The following is a 6,168-nucleotide window of genomic DNA, read 5'->3' as shown; positions in this document are numbered from 1 at the left end:
TCATCCTTCCTGGCTGTGGCCCATTTGCTCTGGCTGTAGCTCCCCTCAACCCAGGTCTACTGCCTTGGACCTCAGCTTTCCAGTCCTAGTCCCATCTTGCCCCTACCCCTACTTGGTTTCTGGGCTCTTGGCCCTGGCCTCTCACTTCTTGGGCTTTGGGCCCCTGGCCCCGTCTTACTCTGTCTCAGTTCCAGTCCCTGGGGTCACTGACCCAGGCAAGGCTGCTCTGTCTCAGCTCCAGCCCTCTCTGGAGTCCCTGACTCAGGCAAGGCTCTAAATGGGGTGTTTCTCTGGTACTTCTGTGGCCTCCAGACCTCCCCTATTGCCACAATCTGGTCTTCCAGTTATATAAACTTAACTACAAAGAAGAAAAGGTACAAGCAACCACTTTCAAAGAAAAACCACCCCCACTCTGGGTAAAAGTCATCTTGCCAGTCCTCCTTCCTTTAAAGATTTTACCTGTTAGAGCGTTTTGTGTTTTGGTGCCTGTCAAGGCATCTCCTGCAGCTTCTTTTTCCTAGAAGCTCTGTTCCCTTCAATGCATCAGGCCTAACTGTCTTTCTCCAGGTGCTGGGCTTATATACTTCAAATTTGGATTGTTTGCCCCAGTATTGGGAAGCAGTTCCTAAATTTTGCTGATCTGATAGTTAGAAACCTTCTTCGAATTTCCAGCCTAGATTTATGCATGCATAGTATATATAGTGTTCCTATGCCAAAATTGTCCTTTAGCTTAAATAGCTCTTTTCCCTCCTGGCGTTTACTCCTTGAATGTATGTATTAAGGATAATCACATCCTCTCTCAACCTCCATTTACAAAGCTAAACAAGACATGCTCTTTTAGTTTCCTCATATAATAGACAGGTTCTCTATCCTCATGATCATTCTAGTATCTCTTCTCTGCACCTATCATAATTTGAAATCCTTATTTTAGAATAGAAGTGAACAGAGTTATACACAGTATTCCAGATTAAATCAGTCTGGCATCTTGTAAAACAACAGTAACACTTCCCTACCTCTGCTGGAAAACACTCAAGGAGAACAGTTATTATTTCATGATACAGTGGCCCATAGTCATCATGCAATCTTTCTCCTGATCATTCACTCTCATCTGATGAGTTCCTAGTAAGCTTAGAGCAAGAAATTATTATTACTGGTTCCTAAAGTCATGGTATTGCACTTTGTACCATTACATTTTATGTCATTTAAATTCAGTACTCAAGGCTGTTCAGCTTCTTTCTGTTTCAATCTGTAATCATCCAAGGCTACTGTGTAGTACAAGCTGCAGCCAGATCACCCAGTTTCTGCTTGTGCTCTTTCATACTCTCCTGCCATACCTTTGTTTTTAAAGGAAATTTCCAAAAGAGAAAATAAATATTGGGTGGTGTACCTCAGGGCTCTTATTGCAACCAGATTATGGCTTTCATCCTCTTCACAGGGCTCCTCCATCCCCTACACCCTGCCCTTGTCACGCCAGATGTTCAAAGGTGCGAAGCTTCATTACAGATCCAGTTTAGTGCACTCACTCAGCTTCAATGAGCTTCTAATAACCTGTTGCTGATTGCAGCACAGCCTGCGCTCCTTTCTTGGGTGTTCCCTTAGCTCTCACAAGTTCCCCATATTTCTAGTCAGTTCTTATTTTCTCCTTTTTCCTTCAGGGGTCTATTCCCTCTCGGATTGCTTACAGGCTTTCACCTGCGGCCAGCATCCCCTTTAAGTGTCCAAGTCACAGGACTGCTCCACACAAAGCCACTAGGATGCGATCAGTGAGCCTGAGCCAGTAAAACCCAGATTTCCTTGGCTCAGCTTCCTGGTTCCTCCCACTGAGGGAAACCCACTTCTCAAAATCCGTTCCCTTTAACCAGGCCTCCTATATGCTTCCCACAGACAACAACCAAGAATTGCTCCGCTCACTGGTCTGGCTCTTGGTCTGACCCTCATGCAATACTTTTGTGCCGCTCTCACCTTGAGGTAAGTTCTGTGGTCTTCTTTCCTTTCTTTTGGCATCTGCTGACTCCCTGTGGTGGGGCACTGTTTGTGCCTGCCACTTTAAGGGCCTGGAGCTGGCAGCTGTCAGGTGCCTGATGAGGGCAGCCATTTTGAATCTGGGGCTGCCCATATAAACAGGGTAGTTCTTCTGCTGGAGGTCAGGCAACAACATTGCCTGGCTGGAGGTCTGCTGGTATCATCTGAAGGTAAGGGAGGAGCTGGGAGCTGTAGGGGACAGTAAGGAGGCTCCTGGTCCTGGGTACGACCTAAAACTGCACCCTGCTGGGAGTGGGTGGCCTGGTGGGGCTCTCAGTGGTGCAGGAGCCCCCAGGAAGTGCCAGGCCAGTTACCACCCCAGTGAAAGGTGGGTCAGGGCACCTTAACCCCTAGCCCCCACAACCAGGTGGGTTACCCCTTGTTTGGAGGGCCTGGAGGGTGGACCTCCAGAGAGAGAGAGAAGGGCCATAGACTGGCACCTGTCTGAACTTCCCCTGACTGGTCCAAGCTGGGGCCAGGACTGGAAGGGTCAAAGGGCCAGGGGCCCACCGCGAGGAATGCCCAAGAGCTGCGCGCCTGGGCTCTGACTGGCCTAGAGGTGGGCCAGGGCTAGTGAGTCAAAGTTCCCGGTGACACCACATCCAATGCTGCCTAGTATGAAGGTGGATGAGATCGACTGAGGAGAGGAATCCAGGCGGGATTTAATTAGGAGGATTCTGGGGCCCAGGGTGCAGGCCGATGATAACATCTAGATGCCATCTGCGAGGCTTGGGCTGCGGTGTAGGCGAGGAATGGAGCTGCAGATAGCACCCCCTGGCATCGGGGCAGGAAATGGGCAGCCTCCCGCTTATTAACCTCTAATTAATTCCAACAAGGCATGGCGGGCGAGAAGGCAGAAACAGATGGGCGGGCCACAGTTAAATCGGCCCCAAGAAGGCGACCTGTTACACTCCCCGCTGGGAGTCAGGAAAATCAGCAAACTTCCATGTGGTGGACACAAGCTCCTGCTGGTGTCCCCTTTCTGGGGCAACCTAACCTATGCAATCCCCAGGCTTTTAACTTCTGGGTCAGTGGCTAGAACCTATCCTGGTAATTCTGTTTCAGTGCAGGTTCCCATTACAGACTCTGGTGCAGCTTAAATAAAGCTAGACCAGCCTGCGCTGCACTGTTTATTATTTTCCTTCCCCCACCATACAGGAACAGGGTTCCTCCCCCTTTGGCAGTCCATCCGCACTCCGCCCTGTTTTGATGGACTCTACAGATGCTGTTACACAATCCTACTCTGTACTGATGATGTATCAACTTTGTATCTTCAGCAAATGTTGCTAGCTTGTTACCTTTGTGCCAAGGACAATGGATTTGTCCCTTTACCAATCCTTGGGGAGCTACAAGTGACTTTTTCAAGCCTAATACTTTTCTTTTCAAAACTACTCATCCTCAATTCCTCTTAGCTAATTCCTCTTAGCTTTACTTAACTTACGATGTTTGTAGTAAAGTCTCTTGAGATTCCATTTTAGCTAAACATTTCTTGTCTGCTGCCATATCAAAAACTTTACTGAAGTCTAGGTAGATTGCATCTATTGCATGTACTATGTCCAGGAAAACATTTATCAGAGATATCTGGTTAGTTCAGCAGTAAATTCAGGTTGTGCTTTGCACATGCTTTTCCTCAGTGCCTCTAATTATTCTTGTCTTCAATTTTTCTCTAAACCCTGCATTTAATTAATACAGATTAACAGGCCTATAGTTGCCTGGATCATCTTACAACCCCTCTGCTCACTTAAATATAGCTACCTCACATTTATTATTCTCCAGTCACATGGTACCACACTTTTAAACAACTCCATAGATTTATTAAAAGTTCTTGCTGCTGGATATGCCAGCCGTTCTTTTAGAGTTCTGGGATGGAAACTTGAGTGATTTGAGTACATTAAACTCTGAGTTTAGTTCCTTTCTCAGTTGCGGTAATTTCCTTTTCCATATCTTCATTCCCATTTTCCATTCTGCTTTTGCCCCCTGATTGATGTAATTCTCCTTATTGAAAAGTGAAGCAAATTGTTCATTTAAGTTTTTGGGCCACACCTAAATTATTTTTCATCTCTACCCTATCCTCAATGTACAGTGACACCACTTCTTTCATTATACCCTTTTTTTATTTTTGTGGTCACAGGACCTTTGGCTATTTGATCACAAAAATAAAACTAAGCTTGACTTTAGGCAGTTGTCACACACTGCACTTTGTGGTCTCTAGAACACAACTCTCCTTGCCAATCAGGCCTTCTTTCCATTTCTTGTAGCCTCTTTGCTTATTCTTAATATCCTCTGATGGAGATCCTTTCATTCAGTTCCACAGCTCCATTCTCCCACTGAAGTCCAGAAGCCTGGCCTTACAGTTTTCTTCACCTTGCTTGCTATACAGAATCCTAACGGTTTTTGAGCCTTTGACTTAAAGAAATTCTAAGCTCATGGAAACATCTCTCTGTGAACGGGGAAAGATGGGCAGGTGCTCCTAGGTCTGGAGGCGTCTGAGCCTATGTGGGAATTCCTGGAGTGTGCAGGATTGCTGCTCTCAAGCCCCCAGAACACCTGCCCAGGCTGTTTGGAGAGTGTGAGCAGCTCCAGGCTACCTACGCTCTTGTGCCATAAACTAAAGAAGCCCACTATACTAAATAGCATCATGTATTGATACCAACTTTGTTGCGGCTGCTATCTGTGGTTTGACAAGGGGTATGGATATCTGTTTGGCCATAACTGTTTTTTTGGCAGCACAAAGGCAATGAAAGGCAACCTAACCTTTTGTACTTAGCAAAGGTTGCAAGAGGCAAGGATTTCTTAGGGTGGTATCTTTTACTGGACCAGCTATGCAGTTGGACTAGACAAGCTTTTGAATGCCAGACATTCTCTGACAAGAAAGGCTGTCATTAAGATAGGGGGTGCCAGTGTCCTCAGAAACATCCAGGAGCCTTGAGACTTAGATTATGAAAACTGCATTCAATCTGTTAGTCCTCCCTCGGCCTTCAGCAAGAGGCGCCTAGTTTAGTAGCTAAAACCTCCAGATGAAGGGCCTCTCACCTTTTCTTGAACACAGCGTGAGAGAGCCAAGGAGAACAGGGAAGAGGTGCAGGGAATGGCTGTGCAGCAGCCCCACACTCACCAGATCCCTGAGCTAACACACTGCACTGCGCCTGAGGCCTGGCATTTTAAAAGCAGCCTCTCCCTTCAGATTGAAGGAGAGACACCTGGAGGAGCTATTCAGGATCCCAGAAGGGCCAGAAAGGGGAGGACGCTGACAGAACAGAGTGTGCTCTCACTTCTGGTATAGCCGGAACCTGGAAATGAGAGAGTCCTCCAGCAGGCTAGAGCAGCACCGTGCCTAGACTCCTGGTGGCTCCGAGTGAACTTCTAGTATTGGGTCCCCCTTCACCAGAGATAATTAAAAAATTACCATTTTTGGGCCCCCTTTCTGTCTGGGCCCTGGGTGGCCACCTGGTTCGCCCATGCCTGTGTCCAGCTCTGGACTAGGGCTGCAAGCCTGCAAGCTGAGAGTGGCTAGAGGGCGACTGAAGAGTCTGGTGGGATCCCTTGAGAAGGGAAAGATGACCCCTAGTTAAACTTCAGGAGAAGCAGGAGTCTCCAGTTGCTGATGCCTGGCAAGCAGACTGCAAGGATTAGTAGCAGCACCCTATGCTGGACCAAAATGCAAGGAATCTGGATGAATACCAGTTGATAATTAAGTTGGTTATTTTCTGGGAGGGCTTGTACTTTCCTTTTGCTTCAGGTTAATTAAGTATTTGTGATGCTTAATTAACCCATTTTTGAGTGAGGAGATTTTCCTCCTCGGGCTGTATTAAGGACTCAGTTACAACCCCTACCTAACTGTGTCAAAGGGGAGGAGAACTGGACCCCTGAAGAAAAAAGGAGAAAATAAGAACTAACCAGAGATTTGGGGAACTTGTACCAAAAGAGTACCAGAGGTACAGGAGCGTTGTCCTCAGGGCAGCAGGAGGCCCTGGACTGTGTTTTGTTAGTCTGTTATATTTTCTTTCTTTTGTGTGGGATTGAGATTGCGCCCCAGGAACAGCCATTATTTTGAGTTTTGTGTGGAGTTATCCCTTCATAATCAGCCTGCATTCAAACTAAGAGCTGTGCAGAGTCCACAGAAATTGGGGAGAGGCAGAGACACCA

Source organism: Alligator sinensis, unplaced genomic scaffold (genome assembly GCF_000455745.1).
Source record: "Alligator sinensis unplaced genomic scaffold, ASM45574v1 scaffold10_1, whole genome shotgun sequence".
Taxonomy (NCBI): domain Eukaryota; kingdom Metazoa; phylum Chordata; order Crocodylia; family Alligatoridae; genus Alligator; species Alligator sinensis.
Note: the sequence above shows the minus strand (reverse complement) of the source record.